We start from the raw sequence: 20,390 nt of genomic DNA on the forward strand, positions 1-20,390 counted from the left end.
CTGAAGTTCCCCAATATTGAAGTGTTTCTAACATTGCATTTTATTAAGACTACGGTCATTTTGATTGGGAAGAATAATAAAGGGGCATTTATTTGCAAGTATTTGGCTGTATGGATGCTGTATGGTCTGAATTGGGTGAAGCGTGATAAGAATGTGCCTGTTGCGTTTCAGTGTCCTGAGTTGTATGGTTTGATTGAGAAGTTTGTGAGGAAGAATGATTTGTTAGCAGTTGCAATGAAAGACTATAAGTTGGTTAAGAACGTGATGGGAAAGATGTGTGTGAATGAGTGTGAGAGTAATGTGGTGGGATTGCGTTCCATGGAAGTTGCGCGGATATGGAAGAAGTTAAGTATTCAAGGTGTGTCGAACAGACAGCGGGATATAGTATGGATGGGCCTTCATAATATTTTGCCAGTGAGGGATTTTCAGAAGAAAAGAGATCTCATAAGATCTGCATGATGTCCAAGGGATGGTTGTGGAGTGAATGAGACGGTGAGGCACCTTATGTGGGATTGTAATTTTGTGTATGATGTGTGGAAAGATGTGGGTGGACTGTGTAAAGGGGTTGTTGGTGTGAAGTTTATTGATTGGAGAGTGGCTATGTTTGGGTTTAGCGCTAATCGTCGTGGCCTAGGAAGGATGATGTGGTTTATTATGGTGTGTGTGCAGGAGAGCTTGTGGGATGTGAGAAATTTGTGTTTACTTAAAAGGGTAAATTTAACAGTTAATGATTGTATTAGGTTGATCTTAGCAAGGCTATATATAATCTATTTGTGGGACATTGGAGAAGGTGATGGTGGTGGAACAGATTCTGAAGGTGTGTGGAAATACTTTAAGTTGCAGGATATGGTTAAATGGTTAAACACCGTTGATTTTTTTCTGGAGTTTTCTCTTGTATAAGTTTACTTGGATGTATTTTTGTTGAATAGTACATTAATAAAGTAACCACAATGATGTTTATGAAGTTATGAAGTAGCAGTATAACTTATGACGAAGTCTGGTTTACTGTTTGCTTTTATCTAAACCTGAGTGGTTTTAAAAAAAAAAAAAAATCTTTTCTTATCAGTTTAATATCTGATACGTCCCCTGTAAGTCCACCTATTTTCACACATTCTCCTCTCCCCACGAATGTCCCATGCGCCTCAAGACCGGGAAGGGTGGGGGGTAGAGAGGGTAACTAATTATTGAACAAATGAGCAGCGGTCCCCCCTGCTTTACAGGTTCTATGGTACTCGGGTCTGGAGGAGAGTCTCCTGTCCTCCGACCCGGGTACCATCCGCACATTGAAGCGCTTGGATTCCGCATCTACAGATGCAGTGATGCGTAATCCATGTGTTTCAATGCGAGTCAATGGCGGCGAAAACGCCGGGCTTCCGCAAAATAATTGGTAGTGCTGTGTTTTTTTCCGCACACCACATTGTCCCCCTAACAATGGGACAATGGAAAAATGCAAGAATGCAAGAATGGAAAAGACATTGAACGTGTTATAATGGGCTCCTGGCTTTTATCTTGCAGTGCTGCAGCAGCCAGCTTCAGTCTGTAGGAAGCCTACAGACTGGGTAGCAGGGGGGACCGCTGCTTGTTTGTTCATTAATTAGTTATCCTCTCTACCCCCCCCCCCAGTCTTGAGGCGCTTGGGACATTGGGAGGGGGGGAGGGAGAATGTGTAAAAATAGGTGGACTTATGCAGATTAGAACGTGTGGGGTGCATCTGCAACATGCAGTATAGTTGTGGGTTTTAAGGTGTCTATTGATGAACGACATGTCTTCCTAAGGGGAGTCTTTGTCCCTATCCCTACAATGGATGCTTTCTTGGGGCCAGGGTGCAGCCCTAGGCCAAAACCAATTCAGGTAATAGCTTCTTGGCCTTTTGGCTAAGATCAAGTTTAGTATCTTTTCTTATCAGTTTAATATCTGATACGTGCCCTATAAGTCCATCTATTTTCACACATTCTCCTCTCCCGCCTAATGTCCCACGCGTCTCAAGACCGTGAAGGGTGGGGGGTAGAGAGGGTAACTAATTATTGAACTAATGAGCAGCAGTCCCCCCTGCTTCCCAGTCTGTAGGCTCCCTACAGACTGAAGCTGACTGCTGCAGCACAGCTAGATAAAAGCCAGGAGCCTATTATGACACATGCAATGTCTGTTCCATTCTTCCATTCTTGCATTATTCCATTGTCCCATTGTTAGGGGGCAATGGAAGAATGGGACAATGGAAAAATGCAAGAATGGAAGAATGGAACAGACATTGCATGTGTCATAATAGGCTTTTGGCTTTTTTTCTGGCAGTGCTGCAGCAGCCAGCTTTAGTTGTAGGGAGCCTACAGACTAGGAAGCAGGGGAGTCCGTTGCTCGTTTGTTCATAAAATTAGTTATCCTCTCTACCACCCCGAGGTTTTGAGGTGCGTGGGACATTGGGGGTGGGGGAGTGTGAAAATAGGTGGTCTTATGCAGATTAAAAACGCGTGGGGTGCATCTGCAACAAGCAGTATAGATGGGCTTTTAAGGTGTCCATTGATGAACAACTGTCACGGATCCGGGTGGTGGAACCTCTGTGCTGTGATGCAAGGAGGGAACAGAGGGCCGTAACTAAGTGCCTACCCGCACCGACCCTGGCCACACGGCGGTTTAATCGACTCCGTGAACCAGGGAGGGACAGGGAAGGTGAACCAGGTGCCACTCTGGGACCGACCTTGTGTGAGAGCAGGCGACTCCCACGGGTCAGATGGCTGAAGCTGACAGGTACAGCAGATGAGCACGGCCGGTAGACAGACAGGTGTTGCGGTTAGGCAAGCAGGTGGGCTCGGCAGGTAGACTGACAGGTGGTGCGGGTAGGTGAGCAGGCGGGCACGGCTGATAAACAGGCAGGCGGACACGACTGATAGACAGGCAGGTGGGCACGGCTGATAGACAGGCTGGCGGACACGGCTCATAGACAGGCAGGCGGGCACGGCTGATAGACAGGCTGGCGGACACTGGAACCTGAGGGCTGAAGAGAGTGTTAGCACTCAAACAACAACCTTGCACAGTCACCTCCATTTTGGAGGAGGTGCTTTAAATAGTAGTAGTCCTCTGGCCATTGGCCGGGGACTCTTTAGGACGGCGCGCGCGGCCCCTTTAAGGGGGAGGGAGCGAGCGCGAACCCTAAGTACTTGCCCGGGAAACTGCGCGAGGTGCGCGCACCCTGGGCAGCAGCAGGGGAGCTGGAGGACAGTACCCCCCCTTTACGCCCCCTCTTCTTTAGGCCCGCAAGAAATTTTTCTAGAAGGCAAAGGGCATGAACGTTCTCCCTGGGCTCCCAAGACCTCTCCTCAGGACCAAACCCCTTCCAATCCATAAGAAAGAAAGTCTTTCCTCTTACCCTCTTGATGGCCAAAATGTTTTCTACCTCAAAGACGTCCTCAGCGGAGACTGGAGCTGGAGCGGTACCTGGATTGTCAGAATAAGAATTAAGGACAACCGGCTTGAGGAGAGACACGTGAAAGGAATTGGAAATCCGTAAGGAAGCCGGGAGTTTCAGCTTGTAAGCCACTGGACTTATTTAGTTCAGAATCTCGAACGGACCAATGAACCGCGGACCCAACTTGTATGATGGTATCTTGAGATGGACATATTTGGAGGAAAGCCAGACCTTGTCTCCCGGACGGAACTGAGGCGGATCCAGACATCTCTTATCAGTATGCTTCTTCATCCGCTCGGAGGACTGAAGAAGCGCAGATCTAGTGTCCTCCCAAATCGCTGAAAATTCACTGACGAGAGACTCCGCGGCAGGATTGTCCACTGATTTGGAGACCGGAAACGGAATCCGGGGGTGTCGACCGTAAACCACAAAAAATGGAGACTTTGCAAAGTACTCACTCACATGGTTGTTATAGGAAAACTCGGCCCGAGGCAGGAGCTCTACCCAATCGCTATGGTGAGCGTTGACAAAGTGCCGAAGAAAACTGATAAGGATCTGATTGATACGTTCCACTTGACCATTGGACTGAGGATGATAGGCTGAAGAAAAATCCAAAGAGACATCTAGCAGCTTGCACGTGGCTCTCCAGAAGCGAGAAGTGAACTAAACTCCCCGGTCCGAGACAATGTGGAGGGGTAAGCCGAGGAGACTGAAGATGTGACGGATGAAGTCCTTAGCCAGCACAGGTGTGGACGGAAGACCAGGCAGAGGGATGAAGTGAGCCATCTTGGAGAAGCGGTCGGCGACCACCCAAATGACAGTACAACCTGCCGATACAGGAAGATCTGTGATGAAATCCATTGCAATATGTTGCCACGGAGCGGAAGGCATGGGAAGAGGAAGAAGACGACCAGCTGGAAGGTGCCTAGGTATCTTGTTGCGGGCACAAGAGGAACACGCTGCGACAAAATCCGCAACATTCTTGCGCAGGGTGGGTCACCAATAATGTCGGGCAATGAGCAGAAGCATCTTCGTCTGGCCGGCATGACCAGCCAGTTTGGATGAATAACCCCAGAGTAAGACCCTCTTCCGATCCTGAGCTGCTACAAAGGTCTTACCAGGAGGTAGATAAGACAGGTCGAACGGAGCAACAGTCATTATTCTGGAGTGGCCAATGATGTGTAGAGGCTCCTCCTCTTGGTCGGTAGACAGAAATGAGCGGGATAGAGCGTAGGCTATAATGTTCGTGTTTGCCGGCCGGTAATGAAGAGTGAAGCAAAATCGAGCAAAGAATAAAGACCATCTAGCCTGACACGGGTTTAGTCTTTGGGCAGTCTGCAAATAAGCGAGGTTTTTATGGTCAGTGTAGATGATCACCGAGTGCAGAGCCCCCTCAAGCAAGTAGTGCCACTCCTCCAGCGCTAATATTATGGCCAGCAGTTGTCGATCTCCTATGGAGTAATTACGCTCGGACGGAGAGAAGAGTTTGGAGAAGAAGCCGCAGGACACCATTCGCCCGGACGAGGATTTCTGGGTGAGCACTGCTCCAGCCCCGGAGGAAGAGGCATCAACCTCCAGGAAGAACTGTTTATTGCAATCCGGATGGTGTAACACTGGAGCGGAGGAGAATGCTTGTTTAAGAGAGACAAAGGCATTTTCCGCCTTGGAAGTCCATTCCCTGGGATTTGCTCCTTTATGGGGGAGAGCAGAGATGGGAGCAGTCCGGGAGGAGAAATGAGGAATGAAGAGGCAGTAATAGTTAGCGAATCCCAGAAACCGCTGAATAGCCTTCAGCCCCTCAGGTCGGGGCCACTTTAAGACTGCGGACACCTTCTCGGGATCCATCCGCTGTCCGGTCTCAGAGATGATATACCCCAGAAATGGTAGGGAGGTCTCCTCAAAGAGGCATTTCTCGTACTTAGCATACAGGCCATTGTTTCAGAGCCTCAGCAGGACCTGACGAACATCCCTGCGAAGAGAGGGCAAATCAGGGGAGAACACCAAGATATCGTCCAGGTATACCACCACACAGGAATACAGCAGATCTCGGAAGATGTCGTTTACTAACTCCTGGAAGACTGCTGGAGCATTACAGAAACCGAAGGACATCACGCGGTACTCGTAGTGACCATCCCTAGTGTTGAATTCCGTCTTCCACTCGTCTGCCTAGCGAGTCCGGACCAGATTGTACGCCCAACGAAGATCGAGCTTAGTGAAGATTGTCACGCCTTTTAGGCGGTCAATCAGCTCCAGGATGAGAGGCAGGGGGTACTTATTTTTGATGGTAATCTGGTTTAGGCCCCTATAGTCGATAAAAGGATGAAGAGAGCCGTCTTTCTTTTTGACGAAGAAGAATCCTGCTCCAGCTGGAGAGGTGGATTTCTGGATAAATCCCCTAGCAAGGTTTTCTTCTATGTATTCAGACATAGCAACGATCTCGGCCAGCGACAAGGGATAGATTCGCCCACGAGGAGGAGAAGCACCAGGTATTAGGTCGATGGTGCAATCATACGGCCTATGAGGTGGTAGTGTCTCTGCCTCCTTTCTATCAGACGTCCGCATATGACCAGTAGGGTGCCGGCAGGCCAGGTAGGTTAGCTGGAGTAGACAGGGGTTGAGCAGGAACATCCGGAACCAGACAGGACTTATGGCATTCCTGACCCCAACAGAGCACCTCACCCGAGCTTCAATTCAGGACGGGCTCATGTCTCTGTAACCAAGGCACACCAAGCAAGAGGGGATGAGAGAGACCGGACAGCATGTAAAAGGAGTTACTGGCTCAGTGACAAACAAGATGGTTTCAGAGAGAAGCTTTCCATCCACAGAGGAAACCGCTAAAGGATCAGCCAGATGTATGGTAGGAATTTGAAAACGCTCCACAACGGCCTGTTGAATGAGATTCCCAGTGGCTCCAGAATCCAGATAGGCAGTCTCGACGAAGCGGGTCTCACCACTGGTAACAGAAACGGACAGAGTCATGGGCGTAGAGGAAGAACTCTCCGAGCGGTCCTAGACACTGGAGTTTCCCAGTGTCACCAGGTAGGAGTGAATCTGATGCTCTATATTGCCACAATAGAAGCAACTCCCCTCGGCACGGTGGGTCTCCTGGCGAGACTTGACCATCTTAACTTGGTCAATTTTCATTGACTCTGGAGAAGACACCCGGGGGAATGCTGGATGCGAGACTGGACTTTGGAAGGTTGGAGCGAGGCACAGACGTTTCCTCTCACAGGTCGTCTACTTAGCACGCTCCAGAAAACGGATGTCAATCCGGGTAGCTAATGACACCAGATCGTCCAGGGAGAGAGGTATGTCACGACTGGTTAGCTCATCCTTGATCCGTCCGGAAAGGCCCTCCCAAAAGGTGGACACCAGAGCCTCATTGTTCCAGGCAAGTTCAGATGCGAGGGTTCAGAAATGCATGGCATACTGTCCCACAGAAAGACTCCCTTGGCGGAGTCGGAGAAGTGAGGAGGCAGTAGAAGATTTTCGTCCAGGCTCATCGAACACATTCCGTAAAGCCGTGAGGAAGGCCTGGAGATCAGACACCAGATGATCCCCTCTCTCCCACAGAAGGTTAAGCCACGCCAACGCCTCTCCGGTGAGGTGAGACATGATGAATGCCACCTTGGCCTGGTCAGAGGTGAACTGGTGTGTCAGGAGTTCAAAGTGCAGCGTGCACTGATTTATGAAGTCCCGACATAGGGCAGGGTCGCCACCAAAACGTGGAAGCGCAGAAAGCCGGGGTCTAAAACCTGGTGCCACAGCGCCACTGTGTTGAGGTGCCGTCAAAGCGGGTGCCGCTCGGTTAGCCCTAGAACGCATACCTGGGGCCTCGCAGGCCCGCCCTTTTAATTGTTTTCTATTTTCTGCAAGATTACTTTAGTTAGAATTTTGAAACTCTAGGTATTCCTCAGGTATATAGTTGTTTGTCATTTTTGTTTTAGTTATTCCATGTTATTTGTACACGGGCCTAAAAGGCCCCAAGTATGTGAAAAAGTAGATTTTTATGGTCATGCGTTCTAGGGTTAAAGGCGGACACAGTCGGGATGGACAGCGCGTCCAGGCGGGAGTTGACTGTCCGCAGATAGGACAGGATAGTATCTTGTTGGGATCTCTGGCGAGAGCCCTCTTGGTACAGGTCTTAGAGCAAAGGTACCTGGTAGCCACCGGATTCCATGGCCTGTGCAAACTGTTACGGATCCGGGTGGTGGAACCTCTGTGCTGTGATGCAAGGAGGGACCAGAGGGGCGTAACTACGTGCCTACCTGGACCGACCCTGGCCACATGGCGGCTTAGTCGACTCCGTGAACCAGGGAGGGACAGGGAAGGTGAACCAGGTGCCACTCTGGGACCAACCTTGTGTGAGAGCAGGCGACTCCCACGGGTCAGATGGCTGAAGCTGACAGGTACAGCAGATGAGCACGGCCAGTAGACAGACAGGTGATGCGAGTAGGAAAGCAGGCGGGCACGGCAGGTAGACTGACAGGTGGTGCGGGTAGGTGAGCAGTCGGGCACGGCAGGTAGACAGGCTAGGGGGCACGGCTGATAGACAGGCTGGCAGGCACGGCTGATAGACAGGCTGGCGGGCAAGGCTGATAAACAAGCAGGCAGGCACAGCAGATAGACAGGCTGGCAGGCACGGCTGATAGACAGGCAGGCGGGCACGGCTGATAGACAGGCTGGCGGGCACGGCTGATAGACAGGCTGGCGGACACTGGAACCTGAGGGCTGAAGAGAGTCTTAGCACACAAACAACAACCTAGCACAGGCACCTCCATTTTGAAGGAGGTGCTTTAAAATGGAGTAGTCCTCCTGCCATTGGCGGGGGACTCTTTAGGACAGCGCGCACGGCCCTTTTAAGAGGGAGGGAGTGCACACACACGCTGCCTAAGTACATTGCCCAGGAAACTGCGTGAGGTGTGCGCACCCCGGGCAGCAGCATGGGAGCTGAAGGACGCCGGACTGGGACCACGGTGGTGAGGGGATCGGCGTCTCTGCCCGGCAGAAGGCAGAGATGCCGATGCTACAACAACATGTCTTCCTAAGTGGAGTCTTTGTTCCTGTCCCTACAATGGGTGCCTTCTTGGGGCCAGGGTGCAGCCATAGGCGAAAACCAATTCAGGTAATCGCTTCTCTGCCTTTTGGCTAAGACCATGTGTCTTGTCTGGGGACCTTGAGTATTTTCCCTTGGCCTTCCGGCATCGCCATCTTGATGGCTTAAGCCGGTTGCTGCTTTAGGGGGAGAACGAGGAGGAACGAGAGAGTGATCATAATGGGCGTGAAGATATGCTATGCTAGGACCGATGACATTGGGTTCGCAATGCATTCCGCATTGAAGTTGATGCTGCTGTCAAAGAGCGTTTCAATCTGTCATATATGGTGCATGAGGTGATCTTCAAAATCCTGGAAGTGACAAGAGAAAACATCATCTGCCTGCAAGAAGCCCGTAAGGAAGGACGGTATGTCTTGATGCTGCAATCTATGGTGGCTTGCCAGAACCTGTACAAGAAGTTGAGGGAGCAGGAGAAGAATCCAACCTTGGATGGTTTGACCTTTACAGTCTTGTACTCCAAAGGTGATGCTCCCCTAGTCATATTTATGTATAATCCCTTTGTGCATAAACATGACATTGCGGCTTTTCTTACGAGGCATTGTGACTTTGTGAGCAATAGTCAGAATTTCATGAAAGAGGAAAACTTATGGACTGGCAAATACAGATATTTTGTCAGATTTGGGGAAAGTTCTTCGGAGCCTGGAGGTGTTCATTACCCTCCCCAAAGTTTCTCCATCGGGAGAGATAGGGGTACTATCTTTTCCTGAGGTCCCAGTTTTTTGCAGAAAATGTAAGAAGTACGGCCACTTACTGCTGTGCCTCTTTGCTCCAAGTGCAACCAAAGTGGGCATGTTGCTAAGGACTGTACCAATCCGATTTTTTGCAATGCTTATGGTATGGAGAGGCATGCCTTTAAGGATTGTACACATCGTGCGAGCAAGGGCAAGGCAAGGGCATACTATGATGTGGTCACAAACTCTCCAAGGCCTAGGAGTGTGGCACCTGTGGCCGCAGTCTCTTCCAGGGTGAAGGTAGTGGAACAGCGTGTGGAGACTGCTCTAGTGGGGGCGTCCGCTGACCTACTGATGGAGCTCGGGAGAGTGGAAGAGGAGATGGATGTTTCTTCCTATCAGGGGGGTTTCATTGACTCCTTTTGTGAAGAACGTGATGTAGCCTTGGAAACCTCAGGGGACCCGGCTCTCAGTTGAAGCAGTGAAAGTATGGATGAAGAGGGAGCTGGAGGTCAAGGAGACTTCACTGAGACTGGGGTGACTAGAGGGTAACTAATTATTGATTGATTATTAATTAGATATCTCCCCCCCCCCCCGGTCTTGAGGCGCGTGGGACATTGAGAAGGAGGGGAATGTGTGAAAATAGGTGTACTTTTGCAGACTAAAAACGTGTGGGGTGCATCTGCAACAAGCAGTATAGTTGTGGGTTTTAAGGTGTCTATTGATGAACAGCATGTCTTCCTAAGGGGAGTCTTTGTCCCTATCCCTACAATGGGTGCCTTCTTGGAGCTAGGGTGCAATCATAGGCCAAAACCAATTCAGATAATTGCTTCTCGGCCTTTTGGCTAAGATCAAGTGTTGTCAGGCGATGTCCAGCCTGTCCCCTTGGTCCTATATGGCCACCTTTTCAGCGATTATGTGTGGGTTTTGGCTACGGCACATGAAGATACCGCAACCTCCGGTTTGCTAGCTGAGCCTTAAAGTACTCCACTAGTCTGGGGACGATCCCCTACTGCGGCCTTGATACCTCCACGGTCAGCGTGAATTCGGGCGCACAGGTGGCATCCCGCACTCGCCGTGCCCCTAGGATCCCTTCTATGTCTGGATCCCCTCTCACTGCTCCGGTGTTCTCTCCTAACTCTCCTACTGCTGGGCCCCTCTGACTGGGCCCCACTCCTCACTTCACTCCTCAGAACCCAACTGAACTCCTGCTCCAAGAACTGGAACTGGAGACTGGCTGCTTCTAGATATTTCTACCTGTCTTTTATACACTTCCTTCAGTGCTCCCCTAAACTACTTCCTCCACCCACCTCTTTTACTTATTTCCACCTTCCTGACAGGGACCAGGCCTGTGCTCTCCCTTAGGAGCAATCTGGGCCTTCCCTTATGAAGTGATGTACTGTTGGATGTGAGTGGTTGATTCCCGGGTAGTGCTCCTCCTTACCTGAGAATGGGGTACCACACCTCTGGCTGAGATGCAGTACCTCTGTGGCAACTGGACCCATAGGGGCGCCACACATCTTTTCTTGAAACAAATGAGCAGCGGTCTCCCCTGCTTCCCAGTCTGTAGGCTCCTTACAGACTGAAGCTGGCAGCTGCAGCACAGCTATATAAAAGCCAGGAGCCCATTATGACACATGCAATGTCTGTTCCTTTCTTCCATTCTTGCATTCTTCCATTGTCCCATTGTTAGGGGGCAATAGAACAATGGGACAATGAAATAATGCAAGATTGGAACAGACATTGCACATGTCATAATGGGCTCCTGGCTTTTATCTGGCAGTGCTGCAGCAGCCAGCTTCAGTCTGTATGGAGCCTACAGACTGGGAAGCAGGGGGAACCGCTGTTCGTTTGTTCAATAATTAGTTATCCTCTCTATCCGTCTTGAGGTGCGTGGGACATTGGGGGGTGGAGAATGTGTGAAAATAGGTGGACTTATGCAGATTTAAAACGTGTGGGGTGCATCTGCAACAAGCAGTATAGTTGTGGATTTTAAGGTTTCTATTGATGAACAACATGTCTTCCTAAGGGGAGTCTTTGTCCCTATTCCTACAATGGGTGCCTTCTTGGGGCCAGGGTGCAATCATAGGCCAAAACCAATTCAGGTAATTGCTTCTCGGCCTTTTGGCTAAGATCAAGTGTAGTATCTTTTCTTATCAGTTTAATATCTGATACGTCCATCTACACTGCTCAAAAAAATAAAGGGAACACTTAACCAACAGAATATAACTCCAAGTAAATCAAACTTCTGTGAAATCAAACTGTCCACTTAGGAAGCAACATTGATTGTCAATCAATTTCACATGCTGTTGTGCAAATGTAATAGACAATAGATGGAAATTATTTTCAATTATCAAGACACCCTCAATAAAGGAGTGGTTCTGCAGGTGGGGACCACAGACCACATCTCAGTACAAATGCTTTCTGGCTGATGTTTTGATCACTTTTGAATGTTGGTTGCCTTTTCACACTCGTGGTAGCATGAGACGGACGCTACAACCCACAGAAGTTGCTCAGGTAGTGCAGCTCATCCAGGATGGCGCATCAGTGCGAGCTGTGGCAAGAAGGTTTGCTGCGTCTGTTAGCGTAGTGTCCCGAGGCTAGTGTCGCTACCAGGAGATTGGCCCCCTCCACGTCTCCTGTTGTACTGGCCTTAGGAGGGCAACAACCCAGCAGCAGGACCGCTACCTTCGCCTTTGTGCAAGGAGGAACAGGAGGAGCACTGACAGAGCCCTGCAAAATGACCTCTAGCAAGCCACAAATGTGCATGTGTCTGCACAAACGGTTAGAAACCGACTCCATCAGGGTGGTATGAGGGCCCGATGTCCAAAGATGAGGGTTGTGCTCATAGCCAAACACCGTGCAGGACACTTGGCATTTGCCACAGAACACCAGGATTGGCAAAGTCGCCACTGGCGCCCAGTGCTCTTCACAGATGAAAGCAGGTTCACACTGAGCACATGTGACAGACGTGACAGAGTCTGGAGATGCCGTGGAGAGCGATCTGCTGCCTGCAACATCCCTCAGCATGACCGGTTTGGCAGTGGATCAGTAATGGTGTGGGGTGGCATTTCTTTGGAGGGCCACACAGCCCTCCATGTGCTCGCCAGAGGTAGCCTGACCGCCATTAGGTACCGAGATGAGATCCTCAGACCCCTTGTGAGACCATATGCTAGTGCAGTTGGCCCTGGGTTCCTCCTAATGCAGGACAATGCCAGACCTCTTGTGGCTGGAGTGTGTCAGCAGCTCCTGCAAGATGAAGGCATTGAAGCTATGGACTGGCCCACCCGTTCCCCAAACCTGAATCCGATTGAGCACATCTGGGACATCATTTCTCGCGCCATTCACAAACGTCATGTTGCACCACAGACTGTCTAGGAGTTGGTGGATGCTTTAGTCCACGTCTGGGAGGAGATCCCACAGGATACCATCCACAACCTCATCAGGAGCATGCCCAGGCGTTGTAGGGAGGTCATACAGGCACGTGGAGACCAAACACAATACTGAGCCTCATTTTGACTTGTTTTAAGGACATTACATCAAAGTTGGATCAGCCTGTAGTGTGTTTTTCCACTTTAATTTTGGGGGTGACTCCAAATTCAGGCCTCCATTGGTTAATAAATTTGATGTTTATTGATGATTTTTGTGTGATTTTGTTGTCAGCACATTCAACTTTGTACAAAGTATTCAATTAGAATATTTCATTCACTCAGATCTAGGATGTGTTATTTGAGTCTTCCCTTTATTGTTTGAGCAGTGTATTTTCACTAGTGATGAGTGAGAATGTTCGCTACTGCTCGGTGCTCACCCGAGCATGTCACTGCTCAACATGCTCGGCGCTCGCCAAGTATTTCCAGGGTTGTTCGGCGGGAGCTCGGGTCTCCTCCCTGCATGTTTGGCGCTCTTTACAAAGCCAATGAATATGCAGGGATTGCCTGCTACTCACTTTAATGCCGTAGCCATGTTGGTTGTGGGCATTACAGTGATTGGCTGGCTGCACAGCATCATCAGGTCTATATCAGACCTGGCGCCGCCATGCTTGTCACACTCACTCTGGATTCAGACAGTGTACGGAGAGCTGCTGCTGAGCTAGGGAGAGATTTGCTTGTTTCTAGTTAGTATAGGTGTACCAAACTATATTAGAGACACATATCCATCTCAACAAACAGTCCTTCTGAGGACTAATCCATCTGCAGAGATATCAGGCAGGCAGTGTATATAGGCAGGCAGGGTATATAGCAGACAGCAATGAACATAGCACAAGAGGCTCCATTCCAGTTTTGTCTGCTGCTGCTGTTAGATATTTCTAGAAATAGGCCCAGGTCTCAGGGGCCAGGAATACTTTTCTTTGGATCTTAATCCTCATTATTTGCTTAAAAAGCAATCCAGAGAACACCGTTTTTCTGCGCATTTTGCTTGTTGGCACTGCAGAATACAGCCAGGTCCTTTCCATATTACAGCGCTAAAAATCCAGCTAGTTAAAACTCTGTTTTCTCGTCACAGGGATCACATATACGTTTCAGAAAATACTGCCATTTCTGGCCTCCATTAAAAAAAAATTCAGTGTGTCAGTGAAGCAATTGACACCAGTTTGCTGTTCAAAATAGTTACCTACAGGCCAGGTATTTAAAACTGTGGTTTGTCTGTCACACAGATCACATATAAGTTCGCTCCAAATTCAGCCATTTGTTGTGAGCGTGGAAGATATTGTCCTCCATTTAAAATGGGCAAGGCTTGTGGTAAGTTACGGGGAACTGGACGTGATGGTGATGATGGTGCATGCAGAGGCCGAGGCCGTGGGCAAGCTGAAATTGTGCCGAAACAAACACCCACATCTTCTCGCTCGACCTTCCTGTCCCAATTAATAGGGGACTGCAGAACACCACTATTGAACACAGAGCAGTGTGAAAAGGTTATTGGTTGGATAGCGAATAATGCTTCAAGTCACTTAGCCACCACCACCACCTTGTCTTCCACACGGTCAAGTCTCAGTAGCTGTGAGTCTGGACCGCATATTCCTCACTCTGAACCTCCTTCAAAGGGGATAAAAGGTGTTTGAGTAATTGGAGGCCAATTACCCTTCTGAACGCCAATTATAAGGTATTCAGTAAAATTTTGGATTGTCGGATGCGTGTGGTTATAGCTGATGTGGTTGGTAAAGATCAAGTGTGTGCAGTGCCTGGTAGATGTATGACGGATAGTCTGTGTCTTTTAAGAGATGTGTTGTGGGATTGTAAAGTAAGAAAACAGAAGTGTATGGTGATGGCTGTTGACTTTGAAAAGGCGTTTGATCGTGTGTCTCGTGTTTCCATTTGAGGTTTAGCGTACAATAGGTTTTCTGGAGAAATTTGTGCGTGCCGTGAGAGGATTGTATGGGGAGGTGGTGAGTGAATTTCTGGTAAATGGGTTTTGGAGTGAGAAAGTGTGTATTAGGTCTGGCGTGAGGCAAGGTTATCCCATGTCACCGGTATTATTTGTGTGTGTGATTGAGCCACTGCTGTGTATGATTCGGAAAGAGAAAGTGGTGCGTGGTTTGTTAGTGCCGGGGAGTGGTGGAATGACTGTGAAAGTCTTAGGATATATGGATGATGTGGTAGTGGTGAGTGAGAGTGTGGCCTCTATGGAGAGAGTAAAATTGTTGTTGAATTCTTTTTGTGGCGCGTCAGCGTTTTGTGTGAATTGGAACAAATGCATGTTTAAATGTTTTGGTGACAATAGGATTAAGATGGATGGTGTGGCTGGTGTGGCTGGTGCAATTAAAGTGTTGGGAGTTTTTTTTAATGATGATTTGAAAGGTTATGAGAGTTGAGATGAATGTGGTGAGCGAATTGTGTGGAAGATGAATTTTTGGAAGTTACATTCTTTGTCTTTGGTAGGGAAGGTTCTTATTATTAAGGCTGTTAATCTCCCTATTTTGCTTTACGTTTCTTGTATCTTTCCAGTGCCCTATAGGAATATATAGAAAGTGGAGAAACTAATTATTGTGGTTTTTGGGGGCAGTAGCATGGAAAGACTTAAGAGGGAGATTTTGTTTAAGCAATATTTGCATGGGGGACTGAAGTTCCCAAATATTGAAGTGTTTCTAACATTGCATTTTATTAAGACTACGGTCATTTTATTTGGGAAGAATAATAAAGGGGCATTTATTTGCAAGTATTTGGCTGTATGGATGCTGTATGGTCTGAATTGGGTGAAGCGTGATAAGAATGTGCCTGTTGCGTTTCAGTGTCCTGAGTGGTATGGTTTGATTGAGAAGTTTGTGAGGAAGAATGATTTGTTAGCAGTTGCAATGAAAGACTATAAGTTGGTTAAGAACGTGATGGGGAAGATGTGTGTGAATGAGTGTGAGAGTAATGTGGTGGGATTGGGTTCCATGGAAGTTGCGCGGATATGGAAGAAGTTAAGTATTCAAGGTGTGTCGAATAGACAGCGGGATATAGTATGGATGGGCCTTCATAACATTTTGCCAGTGAGGGATTTTCAGAAGAAAAGAGATCTCATAAGATCTGCATGATGTCCAAGGGATGGTTGTGGAGCGAATGAGACGGTGAGGCACCTTATGTGGGATTGTAATTTTGTGTATGATGTGTGGAAAGATGTGGGTGGACTGTGAAAAGGGTTTGCTGGTGTGAAGTTTATTGATTGGAGAGTGGCTATGTTTGGGTTTGGCGCTAGTCGTCGTGGCCTAGAAAGGATGATGTGGTTTATTATGGTGTGTGTGCAGGAGAGCTTGTGGGATGTGAGAAATTTGTGTTTACTTAAAAGGGTAAATTTAACAGTTAATGATTGTATTAGGTTGATCTTAGCAAGGCTATATATAATCTATTTGTGGGACATTGGAGAAGGTGGTGGTGGTGGAACAGATTCTGAAGGTGTGTGGAAATACTTTAAGTGGCAGGATATGGTTAAATGGTTAAACACCGTTGATTTTTTTTCTGAAGTTTTCTCTGGTATAAGTTTACTTGGATGTATTTTTGTTGAATAATACATTAATAAAGTAACCACAATGATGTTTATGAAGTTATGAAGCAGCAGTATAACTTATGACGAAGTCTGGTTTACTGTTTGCTTTTATCTAAACCTGAGTGGTTTTAAAAAAAAAAAAAAAAACTTTTCTTATCAGTTTAATATCTGATACGTCCCCTATAAGTCCACCTATTTTCACACATTCTCCTCGCCCGCCTAATGTCCCACACGTCTCAAGACCGGAAAGGGTGGGGGGTAGAGAGGGTAACTAATTATTGAGCAAATGAGCAGCGATCCCCCTGCTTCCCAGTCTGTAGGCTCCCTACAGACTGAAGCTGGCTGCTGCAGCACAGCTAGATAAAAGCCAGGAGCTCATTATGACACATGCAATGTCTGTTCCATTCTTCCATTCTTGCATTATTCCATTGTCCCTTTGTTAGGGGGCAATGGAACAATGGGACAATGGAAAAATGCAAGAATGCAAGAATGGAACAATGGAACAGACAATGCATGTGCCATAATAGGCTCCTGTTTTTTTTTCTGGCAGTGCTGCAGCAGCCAGCTTTAGTTTGTAGAGAGCCTACAGACTGGGAAGCAGGGGGGTCCGCTGCTCGTTTTTTGATAAAATTAGTTATCCTCTCTACCCCCCTTCCCGGTCTTGAGGCGCGTGGGACATTGGGGGGGGGGGGGAATGTGTGAAAATAGGTGGACTTATGCAGATTAAAAACGTGTGGGATGCATCTGCAACAAGCAGTGTAGTTGTGGGTTTTAAGCTGTCTATTGATGAACAACATGTCTTCCTATGGGGAGTCTTTGTCTCTCTCCGTACAATGGGTGCCTTCTTGGGGCCAGGGTGCAGCAATAGGCCAAAACCATTTCAGGTAATGGCTTCTCGGCCTTTCAGCTAAGATCAAGTGCAGTGATCTAGCAGTTGCTGCCTTGGTCTTGGCTGAGAGGTGCCCAGGGTACCCGGCTCCTTGGCATGGGGGGATCCCTGCACCTATCGGTGTGGCTTCACCCCCCTGCTTCTGTCCCCATACATAGCTGTGGAGACAACATTTGGAAACAATGGAAGACTGGAGGAATACCGGAAGGAAAATGGAGTTCTGGGAAAAGAAGAACTGCTTGCAATTTTTTCTGGAGAAAGATGGGAAGATGTTTTGAATGAAGAAAAGGTTATGCAAATTCTGGAGGATTATGGTATTACACAAAAGTGAAGTATTGTGTATGCAAGAAATCAAGTGGGGAAAAGTGCTGGGTGTGACTTTAAAGGAAGAAGAGTTGTGTTTGCAATTTTTTGAAGAATGGTAAGTAAGAGGCGGGAAGCTAAAGTATGAAGTCTGATTTTTTGTTTCTGTTATTAAAATGCCAAGTCGTCTTATCGTTTCGATGGACTCTCCCTTCATTGATGAAGCTGTAATCTTGAAGAAGTTAAAGGTACGGACAAGGTTGGTGAATTTTCAAAAGAAGTATGTCAATAAAGTTGGGATATGAAACGGTAAGCGGAGATTTTCAGTGTGGATGAAAAGAGGGGAGGAGTTTTTGGTTGGTAAATTTTTGGTGAACAGTAAGCCTGGTTTTTGTTACTGGGAAATGGGGGATAAAAAGAGTTTGCAGTTGTTGGAAAGTAGTAGAAAATGGAATGAAGTGGTAAAAGAAGAAGGAAACAAGGAGGTAAAGGAAAGTGAAGGAATTGTGGTTAAAAATGAAAATCAAGGAGGAAAAGGTTTTGAAAACAGGAAGGATAAAACTGAGGACGAAAGTATGGAGACGCAGAAACTTTTATGTAGGCTTGTGGGATTTAAAAAGAAAGCTGTTAAAATGGAAAATGAAGATGGAGGAATAGAAGAAAGTGAGTGCAAATGTGGATATGAGCGGATTGTTAAAAAGGGAAGAGGAAGAAAATGTAAGAGGAAAAATTCTGGATGACTTTTTGAGTGTCAATTGGAAAAAAGAAAAGAAGAAAGTAAGTTTATGAGGAAACTTTTCTGTTGGAAATGTTGGTATAACTGTTTGTTGCTTTTTGGTTTTGGAAAATAGATATTTGGTTGAGTGTATGCAACTGAGTATGGTTTAGTTGAATGAAGTTTACTAAGTATTGTTTCTACGAAAATCTGTATTGTGTACAGAAATTAAGTTGTATTTTGTTTTTATATATAAGGTTTTGGTTTCGAGATGATGAATATCAGCTGCCTACAATACGTGTTATGTTAATGAGCGTTGATTTCTGATGAAACCTTATCTTTTCTTATCAGCTTAATATCTGATACGTCCCCTATACATAAACCTATTTTCACACATTCTCCTCTCCTCTCCCCCCTAATGTCCCACGCACCTCAAGACCGGAAAGGGTGGGGGTGAGAGAGGGTAACTAATTATTGAACAAATGAGCAGCGGTCCCCCTGCTTCCTAGTCTGTAGGCTCCCTACAAACTGAAACGGGGCTGCTGCAGCACAGCTAGATAAAAGCCAGGAGCCCATTATGACACGTGCAATGTCTGTTCCATTCTTCCATTCTTGCATTATTCCATTGTCCCATTGTTAAGGGGGCAATGGAACAATGGGACAATGGAATAATGCAAGAATGCAAGAATAGAACAGACATTGCACGTGTCATAATGGGCTCCTGGCTTTTATCTGGCTGTGCTGCAGCAGCCCCGCTTCAGTTTTTAGGAAGCCTACAGACTGGGAAGCTGGGGGGACCGCTGCTTGTTTGTTCATTAATTAATTATCCTCTCTACCACCCCCCCCCCCCGGTCTTGAGGCGCATGGGACATTTGGGGGGGGGGGATGTGAGAAAATAAGTGGACTTATGCAGATTAAAACGTGTGGAGTGCATCTGCAACAAGCAGTATAGTTGTGGGTTTTAAGGTGTCTATTGATGAACAGCATGTCTTCCTTAGGGGAGTCTTTATCCCTATCCCTACAATGGGTGCCTTCTTGGGGCCAAGGTGCAGCCATAGGCCAAATCCAATTCAGGTAATCGCTTCTCGGTCTTTTGGCTAAGATCAAGTGTAGTATCTTTTCTTATCAGTTTAATATCTGATACGTCCCCTATACCACCACCTATTTTCACACATCCTCCCACATTCTTCTCTCCTCTCCCCCCTAATGTCCCACGCGCCTCAAGACCGCGAAGGGTGGGGGGTAGAGAGGGTAACTAATTATTGAACAAACGTGCAGCGATCACCCCTGCTTACCAGTCTGTAGGATTGCTACAGACAGAAGCTGGCTGCTGCAGCACAGCTAGATAAAAGCCAGGAGCCCATTATGACACGTGCAATGTCTGTTCCATTCTTCCATTCTTGCATTAGTCCATTGTCCCATTGTTAGGGAACATCTGGCTTTTATCTGGCTGTGTTGAAACAGCCAGCTTCAGTCTGTAGGAAGCCTACAGACTGGGAACAGGGGGGACCGCTGCTCATTTGTTCAATAATTAGTTACCCTCTCTACCCCCCACCCTTCAGGGTCTTGAGGTGTGTGGGACATTAGAGGGGAGGGGAAAGTAGAATGTGGGAAAATGTGTGAAAATAGGTGGAGGTATAGGAGATGTATCAGATATTAAACTGATAAGAAAAGATGCTACACTTGATCTTAGCCAAAAGGCCGAGAAGCGATTACCTGAATTGGTTTTCGCCTATGGCTGCACCCTGGCCCCAAGAAGGCACCCATTGTAGGGATAGGGACATAGACCTTCCCGGTCTTGAGGCACGTGGAACATTAGGGGGGAGAGGAGAGGAGAATGTGTGAAAATAGGTGGATGTACAGTACAGACCAAAAGTTTGGACACACCTTCTCATTTAAAGATTTTTCTGTATTTTCATGACTATGAAAATTGTACATTCACACTGAAGGCATCAAAACTTTGAATTAACACATGTGGAATTATATACTTAACAAAAAAGTGTGAAACAACTGAAAATATGTGTTATATTCTAGGTTCTTCAAAGTAGCCACCTTTTGCTTTGATGACTGCTTTGCACGCTCTTGGCATTCTCTTGTTGAGCTTCAAGAGGTAGTCACCGGAAATGGTTTTTACTTCACAGGTGTGCCCTGTCAGGTTTAATAAGTGGGATTTCTTGCCTTGTAAATGGGGTTGGGACCATCAGTTGTGTTGTGCAGAAGTCTGGTGGATACACAGCTGATAGTCCTACTGAATAGACTGTTAGCTGCTTTTTTCTTGCCATAATACAAATTCTAAGTAAAAAAAAATGAGTGGCCATCATTACTTTAAGAAA

At 47.3% G+C, this 20,390-nt stretch overlaps 4 pseudogenes; 3 read left to right on the forward strand and 1 right to left on the reverse strand.

The window, feature by feature from the left end:
• The first annotated feature begins 1,854 nt into the window (after positions 1 to 1,854).
• LOC141155639 (U2 spliceosomal RNA) lies at positions 1,855 to 2,055 on the forward strand (annotated as a pseudogene).
• Positions 2,056 to 11,295: 9,240 nt separating this feature from the next.
• On the forward strand, positions 11,296 to 11,400 carry LOC141155641 (U2 spliceosomal RNA; annotated as a pseudogene).
• Positions 11,401 to 19,134: 7,734 nt separating this feature from the next.
• LOC141155647 (U2 spliceosomal RNA) lies at positions 19,135 to 19,237 on the forward strand (annotated as a pseudogene).
• A 422-nt stretch (positions 19,238 to 19,659) lies between these two features.
• Positions 19,660 to 19,770, reverse strand: LOC141155643 (U2 spliceosomal RNA; annotated as a pseudogene).
• Positions 19,771 to 20,390: the final 620 nt, after the last annotated feature.

This window comes from Phyllobates terribilis, unplaced genomic scaffold, assembly GCF_046119375.1.
Source record: "Phyllobates terribilis strain yellow unplaced genomic scaffold, ASM4611937v1 Scaffold_7__3_contigs__length_470593459, whole genome shotgun sequence".
NCBI classification, from domain to species: domain Eukaryota; kingdom Metazoa; phylum Chordata; class Amphibia; order Anura; family Dendrobatidae; genus Phyllobates; species Phyllobates terribilis.